The sequence below is a fragment of the Haematobia irritans genome, chromosome 3, assembly GCF_050003625.1.
Source record: "Haematobia irritans isolate KBUSLIRL chromosome 3, ASM5000362v1, whole genome shotgun sequence".
Classification (NCBI taxonomy): domain Eukaryota; kingdom Metazoa; phylum Arthropoda; class Insecta; order Diptera; family Muscidae; genus Haematobia; species Haematobia irritans.
In genome coordinates, this window is record NC_134399.1 from 127,811,232 (window position 1) to 127,830,039 (window position 18,808).

General features: G+C 32.8%; 1 pseudogene; it reads left to right on the forward strand.

Moving 5' to 3' along the window:
* The first annotated feature begins 3,226 nt into the window (after positions 1-3,226).
* LOC142232449 (small nucleolar RNA U3) lies at positions 3,227-3,307 on the forward strand (annotated as a pseudogene).
* Positions 3,308-18,808: the final 15,501 nt, after the last annotated feature.

The window sequence follows — 18,808 nt, forward strand, 5'->3', positions numbered from 1 at the left end:
CTCGTTAGTAAGTCTATTCATGATGAAATGTCAAAGCATACTGAGCATCTTTCTCTTTGACACCATGTCTGAAATCCCACGTGATCTGTCAAATACTAATGCATGAAAATCCTAACCTCAAAAGAATCAGCCTTTATATTACCTTTTTATTTTCATAATTCATTACGATTGTAAAATAAATAAATAAATAAAATTTTGAGCACAATATTGTTTGGGAGATTTTTTTTAAGCATATAATATTTTTGGGTGCAAAATGCTTCCAAACATATTATATGTTCACATAATAACATATTGTTTTTTGGAAGACAACATTATTGAATTTGGATGCAAAAATACAAAATGTTTGGAACTTAGACTACCCAAACATATATTGTTTAGACCAATATGCTTTCAAACATATTATATATTGGAAGAGATCAAACATATAAATGTTTGGGCAATACCCAAAAATATATATGCTTGAAGCAAAATATGTTTGGGAGTATATGTTACAGAAGCGATTTTTTGTGAGCGTGCACCGTTTTCTGTAAATACAATCATAACGAATTATGAAAATAAACAGGTAATAAGGTGCTAACAACATAGGTTTTCGACCTGAATGCTCAAAATTTTGTTTCTGCCCAATTGTATATTCCCCAACATCTTTCTCACTTCCACGAGATTTTTTAGTTCTTAGTACCTTTTTCTGTAATACAAACATTGTAGAAGAAATTATTCAATTGTATGATTTTTTTTTATTTTAATTTTACCTTTTGCCGGACGGGGATTCGAACAGCGGACCACACAGTTTGTAAGGATCAAAGAAGTAGCTGATCAATTGCCCAAGGAAAAATAAAATGTTAATTTTGTAATAACAAGCAACAACCACCAACTTAATTCAATATCGCTCCCAGTTAAATAGCGCTCCAAGCTACTAAACACATATATGTTTATAGGCTATTTCTAAATTAATATATGTTTGCATCCAAGCATATTATATTTACAAACATTTTATGTCCCAAACATAATATGTTCTAACATATTAACATATATGTCCCAAACATGTTATGCTAGTTTATGAACATTATATGCTTGCACTCAAAAATATTGTGTTTAAAAATTTGTGTTCCAAACATATAATGTTTATAGCCAAACATATGAAAAACAGTCTTTTTCATCCGTGTGCTAAGAACTATAAAATCTCGTGGAAGTGAGAAAGATGTGGGGGAATATACAATTGGGCAGAAACAAAATTTTGAGCATTCAGGTCGAAAACCTATGTTGTTAGCACCTATATTACCTGTTTATTTTCATAATTCATTATGATTGTAAATATATAAATAAATAAATAAAATTTTGAGCACAATATTGTTTGGGAGAATTTTTTTAAGCATATAATATTTTTGGGTGCAAAATGCTTCCAAACATATTATATGTTCACATAATAACATATTGTTTTTTGGAAGATAACATTATTGAATTTGGATGCAAAAATACATTGTAGAAGAAATTATTCAATTTTATGATTTTTTTATTTTAATTTTACCTTTTGCCGAACGGGGATTCGAACAGCGGACCACACAGTTTGTAAGGATCAAAGAAGTAGCTGATCAATTGCCCGAGGAAAAATAAAATGTTAATTTTGTAATAACAAGCAACAACCACCAACTTAATTCAATATCGCTCCCTGTTAAATAGCGCTCCAAGCTACTAAACACATATATGTTTATAGGCTATTTCTAAATTAATATATGTTTGCATCCAAGCATATTATATTTACAAACATTTTATGTCCCAAACATAATATGTTCTAACATATTAACATATATGTCCCAAACATGTTATGCTAGTTTATGAACATTATATGCTTGCACTCAAAAATATTGTGTTTAAAAATTTGTGCTCCAAACATATAATGTTTATAGTCAAACATATGAAAAACAGTCTTTTTCATCCGTGTATGTACCGTGCAAAAGTCCATGTCGATTCGTAATTATTTGTAGACTTACCTATACATACCTTTTTTATCTAATATATACCACGTATTGACTAACTCACAATTTAGAAAACGATGTTAAGAAGTTTTAAGATATCACAACCCAAGTACTTCGATTGTGGATGACAGTCTTTCGTAGAAGTTTCTACGCAATCCATGGTGGAGGGTACATAAGCTTCGGCCTGGTTGAACTTACAGACGTATATACTTGTTTTTTATTAATTTTTATGAAAGAAAACATTAATTGAACCTATAAGTTCAGTCTATAATCTTTTAGCTAGGGGGGGGGGGGGGGGGGTATTAGTGTTGTAAAAAATTTTGATTACTTTTGACTACTCGTTACTTTTATAAAAAAAAATAAAAAAGACATTGTGGGCACTTTTTAATAATATATTCCTCTTTTTAAATTTAAAAACAGTATAGAAAAGCAAATTACATTATCCAGTTTTATTCTAGTGTTATAAAATGTGTGTTGTAGATATATGGGTCTCGTTAGAAAAAGATTTTCACCAATTATTCAAATTTTTAGAGCCAATTTCGCATTCACTATTTGGTATTTTTTCGTCAGGTATATCCATAAGCGTAGGAAGGCCTCTGGGGAGGGGGCTTAGACCCCCCCAGAATTTTAAAACCTATTTACGATTTTCAATTGTTTTTATATAAAATTAAATATATATAAACTAAAGACTTTCATGCAAAATCAAATTACTTGGGTTGTGTTAGCAGTTGCCGATGGCAATATACAGTTTTATTTCTTAACATTATCTTCTAAATTGTTAGTTAGTTTCTTCATTATAAGTGAATGCTGGAAGTCTGAAATTTATAAAATAAAACTGTGATTGAACTTATGATTTAAGTTCCTAAATTTATGTTTAGTTTAATAACTAAAGCTCCTTTATTAGTCTGATTTTTAGTCAATTTAATTAAAAAATTAGTAATGATATTAAAACTATTCTTTCATAAATTTATATATTAATGATGCTGCAAAAAAAGCCAAAAAATTTGTGAAAAAGTTCTTTTTGGGTCTGGAAGGGGTGCAAAATTGGCGGAGAAGCGATGATTGTAATATGAACTTGTCATAGGACAGATGTCGACCATTTCAACATTTCTGAAACGTTTGCCCAGGAATATTTTCAAAAATTTTCGATTTTTCTATAATGGATTTAGCATTCTAGAATGAATAATTTGTAATGGGAAATTTTGGTTTTTTTTTCACATAGGTTAAAAACAATTAATAAAATAATTATTTTTTAGACTATACTTCACAGGATCATTTCTGTAGTCAGTCTTCAATTACTTTCATTGCAAAATGAAAAATCACACAAAAAAAATAATTATTTTTAACCTATTTAAAAAAAAAAAAAAAAAAAAAAAAAAAAAAATTTCCCATTAAAATATGAAAAAAAGAACAATAAAGTCCTGAATTAAAAAAAACTTCCTGTGTATTTTAACTACACAGGAAGTTTTTATTATTAACTTCTTTGTGAGGACATTTTTGGAAGTGCTTTTAAAGTTGTGCCATTAGAACAACACCCAAATTTTTATTGTCTAGTTATCTCGATGTCTGATTTTTTATTCATTTTTAGTCTATTAAATTTTAGCTAGGGGGGCTATAGCCCCCCCTAGGAAAATTGTCTAGCTACGCTAATGGGTATATCTAAATGGCATTGTGTATTACTGATGCTTGCAATTTGCAAACTTTTTAAATCCACCATTTTCCACCATTGACAGTGGATGAAAATATTTAGCGATCATTTTTATCGTGAGACCCAATTTTGAAATTTTCCAAGGGTTTTTGAATAAGCTTGGGTACCTTCTCTGAAAACAATTGGATTGAACCAGCTGAAGTCAACGACATTATTATTCGCATGAGACGTGATCCATGTGATGCTTTAAATTATAGCTCCCACCTACACCCAATGCAAATTTTTTCAAATGCAAACGTTTTTAAGAAATCAGATACATTTTTCACTTTCTTCAAAGGAAGAAGCCATATATCCTTTTCGTGTTCTTTTAACTGATAAAACGATTTTCGAAAACTTCAATTAATATCTTCCAAGAAGTCAAAAATTTTACTTCCAAGCCGCCAACTTACTTACCGTCAGAAGAAAAAAACTGGCATTTAAGATATTGAGTACTCTTTTACAAGTAACGAGTACTCAAAAAATTAGTCAGTAACGAGTACTTGTAATCAAATACTCGTTATTTTCCCAACACTAGGGGGTATGGCCCCCCCTAGCTAACCGTCTTTAATGGATAACAGTCTTTAATGGAAGTTATAAGATTTGGCCTGGCCGAACTTACGGCCCTACACTGTTAGAAAAATATGTTTTTCATATGTTCCGATATAAACAAAATGTGTTTCGGGCACAATTGTAAAACACCATATATTTAAGTGCGAACATGTAATGTTCCTAAACTAACACTAAATGTTTGGGACATCTATGTTAATATGTTAGAATATATTATGTTTGGGGCATGAATGTTTCATAAAAATCATATGTGTGAATGCAAACATATATAAATTTACAAATTTCGACTAAACATACATATGTTGTGATATTTTATTCAAAGCGACAGAGAGAGTATAGAGAAAGAAATAGAGATGGAAACCGGGAGAGTTGTCGAAAGATGTCAACATAACACAGCAAAAGAATCAAAAGAGAACAATTTCTGTGAAACCGCTTGTATGTTGTTTCGGAAAACTGTTTTATGATAAGGCCAAAAATTTGATATGCTTAAGTCTAAGTATTATTTAATTTGAATAACGAGAATAGACATTCGGAACCAAGAGAATAGTCATTTGAAAAACAAACATCATATGTTTTCGCCTTGAGAGCAGCATTTTATGTATGTGCGGACATGTGTTTTGTTTATCTTTTTGGCATTATGGACACAATTTTTTTCTTGGTTCGTTAAAAGAAATCAGGGGTCTTCATAAAAATAACGAAAGGGCACTATACTTTTTAGAGTTGGGACAGTAATATGAAATAAGGAGGAAATAGTGAAAAATTACCCAGTAGAATGTATAAAAACAAAGTTTAGTTCCTCTTTATTAATAAGTAGTCCACGACGAGTTGACGGACACCATCAAATATAAAAGCGGGCATTAAGTTCGAGTTTTACAGCTAAAACAATTTAAAAAGATTATTTTCTTTAAAATTAATTATTAAAGAAAAATAAAAGGCATTTTAGAGCGATGGTGTTAAATGCTATTAAAAAACTGTTCACGCCTAAATAAATGTATGTTTATATTATAAAATTATTTATGTATATTTATACTCGACTCCACGTTCTTGAATTCCTTCCAAATTTTAAAGTTTTGTACCAAAAACAGTTTTTTGTTACAAAATTGTTATTTTTGCAATAAAAAATAATATTTTATCCAAAAATCAGTCAATTTCGTTTATATCAAGCACTGTTACTGACTATAAATCTTTAATAACCCAGTTCGAAGTTGCATTATAAAAATTTAATATAGTATAAATATACCTGTGTAAATAAAAAAAAAGTTTCGGTCGGAGCAGGGATTGAACCCACGACCCTTTGCATATAAGGCAGACATGCTAACCACTGCTCCACGTGGCAAACAATTGTATGTTTCTGTTAAATAATGTTATGTTTGCATGGGCTCGTGGGCGCTGCAAACTATGCTATATAAATGTAACTTATAACGATAATTATCTAATGGTGACTATAACAGCTACGTAGCCCAGTGGATAGTGTGTTGGCTTATAAACTGTATGGTCCTCGGTTCGATTCTCCGTGCAGGCGAAAGGTAAAATTTAAAAAAATTAATAAAAGTGAATAATTTCTTCAACATTATTTGTATTACAGAAAAAGGTGCCAAGAACTAATAAATTTCGTGGAAGTGAAAATTACGAGTATGTTAGGGAATGAGCACAATCGTGTTTGGGAAAAATTCTTCCAAGCATATAATATTTTTGGCTCAAAATGCTTCCAAACATATAATATGTTCACATAAAACAAACATATTAATGTTTCGGCAGTATCCAATAATATATGTGCTTCCTGCAAAATATGTTTGGAACATATGTTAAAGAAGCGATTTTTTTTGAGGGTGGGGACATTTCCTAGAGTCGGAGTCCAGGCTTATAAAAAATGCTGGAGTCGAAGTTGACCACAATTGTCTAGACTCCATATCCCATTGTGTATTTGGCAGCACTTCGTGTCATATATTCTGTATATAATTTTATATTTCATTATCTCTAAATATACTAAATATATATTCTTCAAAAACATTTCCGTATTATCATCTCGAATAGAGTACATTTTCATTTTGTCGCCATCATATTTCACTAGAGTTCAATACTAATTAATTTATTTCTTTAATTATCAATATTGTTGATATATCGTAAAATATACTAACATCTGTTGTTATCAACATCATCTTCCATGAGCGATCTATAATTTGCAAAATTAATTGTATTGGATACGTCAAATACTTGTACTATTGTCACATCAACATGACTTGGCAAAAATTAAAAAAAAAAAATCCTAATATCACCATCTCATTACAATAAAGAATAGAAGTTTAAAGATTTGTTTACGCTTGATTTATTTGCTACAAGTGACTTGAAAACAACTGAACTTTGCGTGGAAACTGACTCCTACCTTCGTGCTGATACTTTATTCATTTCCGATTATTCAAGTGGACTTCAATCAATTCTTCTAACAGTTCATTGTAATATGAATACCATACATAACATACATACATACATAGCTATCCATTCGATTGAAATTATAGACTATTACTATGGGATACTAGTAGTAGAAGGAAAATCGTGTGGAAATCGTGTCGGTGGTGTATTAACATTTGCTTAATATTCGATTAGTTCTTCCGTGAACTAATCGATAATTAAGTTTGATGAATTTCATTTCCAGTGTATACTTATACAGATAACGGAAAGCCATCGTATTTTCCATGATTTGATATCATGTGGGCATTGTGCCTTCCTATACTGGAAGAAGAAATTTTCTTTAGACGTACAAATTTTTTTTGTAAAGGTCAATAAAAAAGATTCGAACCATTGCGTAGCTAGAGGTAAATTCGGGTTCATTTTTTATACCCTGCGCCACACTGTGGAACAGGGTATTATAAGTTAGTGCATATGTTTGTAACACCCAGAAGGAGACGAGATAGACACATGGTGTCTTTGGCAATAATGCTCAGGGTGGGACCCTGAGTCGATATAACCATGTCCGTCTGTCCGTCCCTCCGTCCGTCCGTCTGTCTGTGAACACATTTTTGTCTAGGTCGCAATTTAAGTCCAATCGCCTTCAAATTTGGCACATGCAGGGCTGTGGAGCCGGAGTCGGAGTTGGAGTCTTGGAGTCGGAGTCTGAAGATTTTGCTGGAGTCGGAGTCGTAAAAATTTTGCTCGACTCCGACTCCGGCTAAACCAAATTTTTTAAAACACTTCACATTTTTGTAACTAAGCAAGTTTTTACGCAAATTAGTTTCCATTGCGTTATTCATTCGATCAATGTACAGCTTGATTGTAAATGAAAATCAACTTCCAATTACGGCTACACTGTTAGAAAAATATGTTTTTCATATGTTCCGATATAAACAAAATGTGTTTCGGGCATAATTTTTAAACACAATATATTTAAGTGCCAACATGTAATGTTCCTAAACTAACACTAAATGTTTGGGACACATATGTTAATATGTTAAAATATATTATGTTTGGGGTATGAATGTTTCATAAAAATAATATGTGTGAATGTAAACATATATAAATTTACAAATTTCGAGCAAACATATATATGTTTACAATTTCTGTGAAACGATTGTATGTTGTTTCGGAAAACTGCTTTATAATAAGGCCAAATATTTTATATGCTTAAGTCTAAATATTATTTAATTTGAAAATTAGAATGAGTATTCAGAGTAAAGAGAATAGACATTCGGAACCAAGAGCATAGAGATTTGAAAAAAAACAGCATGTGTTTTCGCCTTGAGAGGAGAATTTTATGTATATGGGGACTGTAAATTTTTAATAACCCACATTTCGAAGTTTCATTACAAAAATTTAATATAGTATAAATGTCTAAATTACAAAAAAAATTGGTTCGGTCGGAGCAGGAATTGAACCCACGACCCTTTGCATGCAAGGCAGACATGCTAATCACTGCTCCACGTGGCCAACAAATGTATGTTTCTTTTAAATAATGTTATGTTTGCATGGGCTCGTGAGTGCTGCAAAGTATGCTATATAAATGTAACTTGTAACGATAATTGTCTACTGGTGACTATAACTACTACGTAGCCCAGTGGATAGTGTGTTGGCTTACAAACTGTATGGGCCTCGGTTCGATTCTCCGCCCAGGCGAAAGGTAAAATTAAAAAAAAAAAATTATAAAATTGAATAATTTCTTCAACATTATTTGTATTACAGAAAAAGGTGCCAAGAACTAAAAATTTCGTGGAAGTGAAAATTATGTGAGGGAATGATCACAATCTTCTCTGGGGAAAATTCTTTCAAGCATATAATATTTTTGGGCTCAAAATGCTTCCAAACATATAATATGTTCACAAAAAACAAACATATTAATATTTCGGGAGTATCCAATAATATATGTGCTTCCTGCAAAATATGTTTGGAACATATGTTAAAGAAGCGATTTTTTTTGAGGGTGTATCTTTTGATGTTTCCTAGAATGTTAGACTAGCAGATGGGCTGGATCGATCCATTTTAATACCCGAAATTATTATTTTTTTTAATTTTATTTTAAGGCCATATACATATGTGGAATATTGACAGAAAGTTGCTTTTTATAGAAAATTTTGTCAAAATGTTATTTCTATAAAAAGTTTTGTCAAAATGTTATTTCTATTACAAATTTTGTCAAAATTTTATTTCTATAAAAAATGTATTCAAAATTTTTTACTATAGAAATTTTTTTCTATAGAAAATTTAGTCAAAATTTTATTTCTATAGAAAATTGAGTCAAAATTTTGTTTCTATAGAATATTTTGCAAAATTTTATTTCTATAAAAAATTTTGCAAAAGTTTGTTACACAATTTTTTTTTTAAATTTTATTTCTATTGATATTTTATTTCTATAAACATTTAGGTCAAAATTTTATTTCTATAGAAAATTTTGCCAAAATTTTAAAGCAATAGATTGTTTATTAGAAAATTTGGGCCAAATTTTATTTCTATAGAAAATTTTGCTAACATTTTATAGTAATAAATTTTTTTATTATAAAATTTTGTCATAATTTAATTTCTATAAAAAATTTTGTCAAAATTTTGTTTCTGTAGAATATTTTGCAGAATTTTATTTATTACACAAAAATTTTTCTAAAATTGTATTTTTATTGATAATTTTTTCAAAATTTTATTTCTATAAGAAAAAATTGTCAAATTTTATTTCTATAGCAAATTTTCTCAAAATTTTTTTTCTTACTGATGCTCACTGCTATAAAAAATGTATTCGAAATTTTATTACTATAGAAATATATTTTTCTATATAAAATTTAGTCAAAATTTTATTTCTATAGAAAATTTAGTCAAAATTTTGTTTCTATAGAATATGTTATTTTCTATAGAAATAAAATTTTGCAAAATTTTATTTGCTACACATTTTTTTTTAAAATTGTATTTCTATTGGTAACTTTTTCAAACTTTTATTTCTATAAAAATTTTTGACAAATTTTATTTCTATAAAAATTTTATTCAAAAATTTATTTCTATATATTTGGTCAAAATTTGAATTCTATAAAAATTTTGCCAAAATTTTATTTCTATAGAAAATTTAGTCAAAATTTTGTATTTGTAGAAAATTTTGCAAAATTTTATTTACTAGACAAAAATTTTTCCAAAATTGTATGCTCACTGATGCTCACTGCTAAGTCGAAAACTTGTAGAAATGACTCAAATTTTTCAATGAATGAATCATAAATGCATTTTTGCGAAATTGTCTAAACAATTATAAATATTTCCCAAATATTGCCCGAGATTTTGTAGAAGTCTGATTTGAGATTTTATCAAAATGTAGATCTAAATACAAAGTTGTGCAGAGTATATTATAATCGGCCCGCCCGACTTTACTCTTTCCTTGCATTTTTATTTTTTGTTAAAATTGTGTTACGTCCCATAACGTTAGATTTAAATTTAAAGTACATAGATTTTGTAGAAGTATATACAATTTTGTCTAAATCGATTCAGATTCAAATTCATGCATATGGGCATATAAACCTTTATATAGCTCGCAACAAATTTAAAGAATTTGAGATAGTATCAATAATTTTGGTCCACAAATACATATATTATTGGTATCTTCTCATATTATGATGGGTATTTATAGCATTATTTTATTTATTAAACATTGCCCTAAATTTGAAATATAGAGTTTAATTGGCATCTAATGTGAAATTAAGACCTTTTTTTGCACATATAAATAAATACGATACTTTATATCGATCCACTTACGGTACCCCACAATAGAACTACAAATTAGTGGTATTAAAATGAGATTTAGTTATATTACTCGGAGTCGACTCCGGAGTCGGAGTCGGAGTCGAGCTGATGAAAAATGCTGGAGTCGGAGTCGGAGTCGAGCAAAATTGGCTCGACTCCACAGCCCTGGGCACATGTTCCTAATTTGGGACAGAATAGAACCCTATTGATTTTGGAAGAAATCGGTTCAGATTTAGATATAGCTCCCATATATATCTTTCGCCCGATATGGACTTATATGGCCCCAGAAGCCAGATTTGTGGCCGAATTTAGTTGAAATTTTGCACTAGGAGTACAATTAGTAGTAGTCAAGTGTGCAAAATTTGATTGAAATCGGTTCAGATTTAAATATAGCTCCCATATATATCTTTTGCCCGATTTGGACTAATATGGTCCTAAAAGCCAGAGTTTTAGCCCAATTTGGTTGACATTTTGCACAGGGAGTAGATTTACCATTGTAGCTATGCGTGCTAAATTTGGTTGAAATCGATTCAAATTTAGATATAGCTCCCATATATATCTTTCGCCCGATATGCACTTATATGGACCCAGAAGCCAGAGTTTTATCCCGATTAGCTTGAAATTTTGCACAAGGATTACAATTGGTAGTATAGTCATGTGTGCCAAATTTGATTGAAATCGGTTCAGATTTAGATATAGCTCCCATATATATCTTTCGTCCGATTTGGACTTATATGGCCGCAAAAGCCAAAGTTTTGCCCTGACTTGCTTCAAATTTGGCACAAGGAGTACGTTTTATAGTATCGGTAATTGTACCAAATTCGGTTGAAATCGGTTCAGATTTAGATATAGCTCCCATATATATTTTTCGCCCGATTTACACTCATATGACCACAGAGGCCAATTTTTAACTCCGATTTAGATGAAATTCTGCACAGGGAGTAGAATTAGCATTCTAGCTATGCGTGCCAAATTTGGTTGAAATCGGTTCAGATTTAGATATAGCTCCCATATATATGTTTTTCTGATTTCGACAAAAATGGTCAAAATACCAACATTTTCCTTGTAAAATAGCCACTGCTTAGTCGAAAAGTTGTAAAAATGACTCAAATTTTCTTAAACTTCTAATACATATATATCGAGCGATAAATCATAAATAAACTTTTGCGAAGTTTCCTTAAAATTGCTTCAGATTTAAATTTTTCCCATATTTTTTTTTTACTAAAATTGTGTTCCACCCTAGTGCATTAGCCGACTTAAATTTTGAGTCTATAGATTTTGTAGAAGTCTATGAAATTCTTTCCAGATCGAGTGATATTTAAATGTATGTATTTGGGACAAACCTTTATATATATAGCCATCAACACAGTTGACGGATGTGATATGGTATCGAAAATTTAGATCTACAAAGTGGTGCAGGGTATAATATAGTCGGCCCCGCCCGACTTTAGACTTTCCTTACTTGTTTTTTAAAGAAAATACTTTATGAAAGTATCCGCTTGGATATGCCAGATAATTTGCAAATCCGATATATGTTGCAAAGTATCACCTTGTGCTAAATGTGAATAAGATCGGTTATTACATGGAGGTATTTTAAAAAGTTTCTTTATAATTTGATAGAACGTATAGGTTGGTTAAACTTTCAAGGCCGATGTTGATTTTGAATAAAACAGAAACTATTTAGGAAATTATTGTAATTTTATTTTATTATGATATATTGGTATTACTCAATTATGTATGGAACAAAATATGGGCCAAATGGGCGCCGCGACCTCGGTGGCACACCTTCATCCGATAGTCCAAATTTACGATAACGCTGAGGCATAATGGAGGTTCTATGCCGTTAATGTGCCGAATTATCTCATCCTTTAGCTCTTGAAATGTTGCTGTCTTATCGACGTACACCTTTTCTTTTCGACGTACACCTTAACCCCAAAGAAAAAAAGTCCTACCGTGTCAAATCACGGTTGGACGGCCAATTGACATCGTCATTACGTGAGATAACACGGCCATTGAATTTGTTGCGCAAAAGAGCCATTGTTTCGTTAGCTGTGTGGCAAGTGGCACCGTCCTGCTGAAACCACATATCGTCCACATCCATATCTTCCAATTCGGGCCATAAAAAGTTCGTTATCATCTCACGATAGCGAACACCATTCACAGTAACTGCCTGACCGGCCTTATTTTGGAAAAAATACGGCCCGATGATACCCCCAGCCCATAAACCGCACCAAACAGTCACTCTTTGTGGGTGCATTGGTTTTTCGACAATCACTTTTGGATTCTCATTCGCCCAAATGCGGCAACTCAGTTTATTGACGAATCCACTGAGGTGAAAATGTGCCTAATCACTGAAGATGATTTTCTTCGAAAATTGATCATCCACTGTTGCCATTTTTTGGAACCATTTAACACGTTGTTGGATTGTGTATCTCTCCATGGCTCAAATTGAGTAAGTCTGAAATAGAGGAATGTCAAATAAAATTCGGAAAAAAACTTGGCGTTTAGGTGTGGTTCACATTCAACATCGGCCCTTACAATTTAACAACCCCTTATATGCTATATGAACGATATTTTACAAAGGTGTCTTCTATCAATTCTGAGTTACATCGATTAATAGGATAGGTTAGGTTAGGTGGATCCCGATGTATCAGGTTCACTTAGACTATTCAGTCCATTGTGATACCACATTGGTGAACTTCTCTCTTATCACCGAGTGCTGCCCGATTCCATGTTATGCTCAATGACAAGGGACTTCCTTTTTATATATATATATATATAGAGTCCGAACGGCGTTTCACATTGCAGTGAAACCACTTAGAGAATCTTTGAATCCCTCAGAAATGTCACCAGCATTACTGAGGTGGGATAATCCACCGCTGAAAAACTTTTTGGTGTTCGGTCGAAGCAGGAATCGAACCCACGACCTTGTGTATGCAAGGCGGGCATGCTAAACATTGCACCACGGTGGCTCTCATATAGGTTATCCTACATATATTTGTCAACCGAATTTGTCAAATATTTTTTTTTAAAGATTCAAGGAAATAACGGAACTAACGATAAAGATTTTTTGATAATTTATAATTTAAAAAAATTGAGTTTAAGCCTGTTCAAAATATTTGCAATTAATATTAGGTGTCACATATATTTAAAAATAATTAAAGTTTTTGTAACATTTTACGATAAATGTTAAAAGTTGATACTATAGCCATGCTGTTGGATTACTTCTGCGCAACTTTTTGCACATTGGTTAGGATTAAATGGTCAATCATATCCTATGGTTCAGGTTCAAATAGATTTCGTAAGCCTTTTGAAAAAAAAATCGTACCAATTTTTCATTTTACAGCTTTCCAAAGCTTGTTTTATGACTTTTACTTTAGGCGACTGAAAATGCTAGTCAAGCACCCGCAATTTTTCATCGGAAATCCATTGTTTTACCACGTTACACGTGTACTAGAGGTCATGATAGCGCAGAATAATCCATGCAAGCGACATTTCCCGGACCACTTCCCTATATACTATGATGTGCATTCGCATCGCATCCCATAATGAGATTTGTCTTTGTTTTCAATGTCTCCTCAACTAAGGTTTTAACGGCACATGGAGGCATCTCCCTATCATGTCCCATGTAGACCGAAGATACCCAATATTTGCATTTGGCTAATTCTAAACTGGCAACGATAGTGTTTGTATTGCACATTGAAGGAAGCAGAAACAAGTTGAGCTCGTTTTTAGCAATTATGCAGGCTCGAGTTACATCATTACCAGTATACTGCAATAATTTGAACCCCGGAGTACTTAATGCACATATTTTGTTTCTATAAACATATCGTATGGTGTGCTTGAATAAGAACTATATCTATGTCCACTTTCATCAGGAGAACTTTTAAGGCAGCACATGTAGCCTTACAATGGTGAAGATTTATCTGGAGGATCCGTAGGACCATCGAGATTTTCAACAACCGTCACATCAGCCGCTTCAATCGAGTCATCAAGAATGTCCTCTTCGGAGATCTCGGTGACTATCGCAATACCCATAGGTTCAACTTTGGTGAGTTTTGAGGCTTTAGAAACCTCCTTTCGCAAACGGTGTCTATCCATGTCTGCATCTTTGGTATCTCCCTCGACTTCGCAAGAGGATCCGATTTTTTTCTGATTCAGATAGAGGCTTGTCCATTTCCGAATCCTTTAGCTGATCGTTTTTATATACCTTCATTTGGATATAATGAAAGCCATAACATATACGGCCCTGGGACTTTGCTAGATGTGGCAAATACTGAGTGTTCAATATAAACACTGCATGCCGTCTTGGTCCATCCACTTCAACCAAACGGCCAACCTTCCAATCAGCTGTTGCAAGATCTGGATTGCATCGTTTCAGCCTATTTAAAATAGACTCAGGGTCAGAAGGGTTTGGAGGTATCCACGCATGTGCTCTAGGTCTAGTCGGTATGTCTTTCTTCTCGACTAACTCTAGAGCAGCTCCTTCCCAAACTTCAAAGCAGCTTTAAAACATTCTATAGACCTCTGATCCTCAAATGCGACTAGCTTAAATCGTCCTTGATACCAACCAGCCTCTTGGTGTCTAGGATCTGGGCCGGGAAACTTTTCCAGCACCTGTGAGTAGACGCCAGACAAAGCATTCTCAATTTCCCCCCATTTTGGCTTTGGAACCATACCGTCCAATGCTCCTTTATTAATGATAGCCATCACAAGGCTGTCTTTAGCAACTGAGGCAAACGATCGTTGATCCCTTTTGGAGGATGGCAGCTCAGCCGGTGATCGTTCCCTTTTTCCAGCCTCAAGAATTCCTTGAGCCCATTTTAAGGAATCGCTTTGTTTAGCCGACAACGTGCTTGGGTCGACTGATCCTAATTTCTTTACGATAAACAAAGCATTTCTGCGTTCCTTGAATCTCTTTCGTGAGGGATTACCTCCTTTGATGACGTTACCTTGGAAAAGGTTCGACTTGTCAAATTGTCGCCACCTGCCGACCCGTCTACAGGTCGACTAATTGGGCCTAACTCTTGGTCATTGCCCAAATTTGTAACTCCAGTCGATTCCCGTCCACTGGGCCCTGAAGTTAGCAACCCAGTGGAAGTCTTTGAATTTCTCTGCATGGTGGCCTAATATCCCACCACACTTGAAATTCGTAGTAGGTACTTATTACGATGATTTTATCCGCTATTAAAAAACACGTCCGTTCCGTTCGACGGTCAATGACGATTGTCAACAGAAGGAATTAATCGAGACGGTTCAGAAGTGGTTGAAACTAGAAGTGGCCATATGTAATAGGGACTTTTAGTTAATGTGGTATCACAATTGACTGAATAGTCTAAGTGAGCCTGAATTATAATCGGGCTGCCACTTTAACCTAATCTAGGCGTTTGCTGTTTATATGCTAACCGTTGTGGGAAAGTTTAAGGGTTGATCGCTTTTTTTAAATACAATATCATTATTTTGTCGTCAAAAACCATTGAACCATAAATATGTAAATAAAAAATAATATAGAGATGACAATTAAACTCTACATACTGAAATATCAAAAAACACAACAGGTTTCCAATTAAAATTAAAATAAGGAATTTTACTCGTATACTTTCAGATACAATTTTTTATGTGCTCTTAAGAAAATAATGAAGGTTATGAAAGATACAAAAAAAAAACAAACACAAAAAATTATATAAACGAGTAAAATATGGAGATATTGTGCTGAATTTTAATTTATTTTATATAAAAATCCGGATTGACCACTTATTGCTTAGTTATCTGAGAACTCATTTATAACAATAGCGCATCTCATGACCCATATCACCTATATGCAACCCCAATGGAAACCTGTGCTAGCGTTCTGGGAATTCGTTTCATTTGGCTTCATCTTTTATATTAATTTATTTTATTTACTTTTTCCTAAGTTCCTATAAATCTGTCGTATTATGTGGTGCTGAAGTCCAATAGCTCATTGTAATCAAGTTAAAAAATTTTATGGGCGGTATGAAATGGGCCCCAGAAAAATGAGCCTCAAAAACCAAATGAAACAAAAGTGGCCACAAAAAAGGTCACAAAAGTGGGGCGACGCTTCATAATGGTTTTGAGCCCCAACAAAATGTAACTGAAGCATTAAAATCGACCTCAAAATAAAATTAGGGCTTATATTCACTAAAATGAATTTATTCCTAAAAAACCATTAAAATTTGGTGTTGTTGTTTTCCACGGGGTCCTACTTCATTTATGCCTTGGGACTAATTTTCAGAGGGCTCGTATTCATAGCATTTTAATTGAGAAATTTTCCAAAACCAAAAAAATATATAGAAAACAACAGCACCAAATTTTTATTTTGTTTGGGGGAGTAATTTTATTTTATATTTTGGGCCCGTTTGTATTACGAAAATAAGTCCCAATATTTCCAATGAAAATAAACCCTAATTTCCTTTGCGCTTCGTTTTCAAGTGGGACCTATTTTCGCATTCTGGGATTTGACAATGGTGGCAACTTAGCACACTTATGTTGTGCCGAATACCATTGTATCACATCAGATTTACATATTGCGTGGACGACCTTCGGCCAGGGTTTAATGTTTGCTCCTATGGACCTAGTCCAAAGGGGGGCGATTCCCAAAAGATTTGTATTCAAGAACAAATATTTAATATTTTCTTCAATCTTCATAGTTTCCAGTAAACCAATGCAAATTTGCAACGACCCGTTATAGCAGATATCAGGTGTGATATCTGACGTCTTGAGAACACTAGCATATCTAGTGTGCTTTCTGTGATGGTTTTTTAAACAACTGATGCCAGTAGTAGTATTCTATATTTATATTCAACATTTTATAAAAATCTTTATAACAATTTTTTGTGCAATACGAGGGCGGTTCGGAAACTTCTTAGCCAATCAATGAAAGAGAATAGTTAGTTTTTCAAAAATATTTTTATTTTTCAATATAATCTCCTGAAACTTCAATACACTTAGTCCAACGCTTTTCTAGCAATTCTATCCCTTGATTAAAATAGTTTTCCTCAAGGTCTTCAAAATAGTGGTTTACAACAGTAATTGCATCTTCATTTGAGGTAAAACGCTTGCCAGCAAGGAATTTTTTTTTAGATTTGGGAACAAGTAAAAGTCACTGGAAGCTAAATCAGGAGAATAAGGTGGGTGGTCAAGCAACTCGTAATCTTGTGTACTGGTGCGTTGTCTTGATGAAAAATTATTTTTTTGTGTTGTAAGCCAGGACGTTTTTCTCGAATTTGTACATTTAATTGATCCAAAAGGTTGCAATAGTACTCTGAATTTATTGTTTTACACTTTTGCAGATAGTCAATCAATAAAATACCTTTGAAATCCCAAAAAACCGTTGTCATAACCTTACCAGCCGATTTAATTGTTTTTGCCTTCTTTGGGGCACTTCCTCCAGCTTCAGTCCATTTTATTTCGCTTAAAACGATCCAAACAAGCTTGAGAAATGTTCATTCTTATGCGTTTTTGATCGACTGTTAACAAATGCGGCACCCATCTTGCAGAAAGCTTTTTCATCTGTAGTTCTTCATGCAAAATTAAATGGGCTCGATCATTTGAGATGCCCATGATATTAGCAATTTCACGCACTTTTATTCGTCGATCATTTAATACCATATCATGCACTTTGGCTACAATTTCTGTTGTTGTTGCTGTTTTTGGACGTCCACGACGTGGTTCATCTTCAATGGTTGTACGACCACGTTTAAATTCAGCAACCCAATTTTCTACTGTTGCATATGAAGGAGCACTTTCATCTAACACATTCACCATATCATTATGAATTTCTTGTCCCGATAAACCTTTTTTATGTAAATATTTAATGACAGCACGCATTTCTAATTTTTCCATTGTAAAAAAGTTGGGGATGCGTCTTTTTTGAACATCTGTTTCTATATGAAGGAGTTGCCAGATCGAAATAAAATTAAACACGTGTTCATAACAGAGATGGAAGTTTCCAAAACACTTAACTTTTTTCTGTTTATACCGCACTTTTTGTGCTAGGCTAAGAAGTTTCCGAACTGCCATCATATATGTACTTAATGTCAAATATAAGAATAACAAATATATACGGCCGTAAGTTCGACCAGGCCGAATCTTATGTACCCTCCACCATGGATTGCGTAGAAACGTCTACTAAAGACGGTCATCCACAATTAAATTACTTGGGTTGCGGCCGATGGCAAGGCGTCTTAAAACTTCTTAACATCATCTTCTAAATTGTAAGTTAGTAGACAAAAGAAAGGTCGATTAAACTAATTGGTAGATTGGTAGAATTCTTGATATTTTGGAAGATTTTGCAAAATATTCCTCTCCAACTATGAAATGCTTCATAAATTTTCTATAGATATAACATTTTGACAAAATT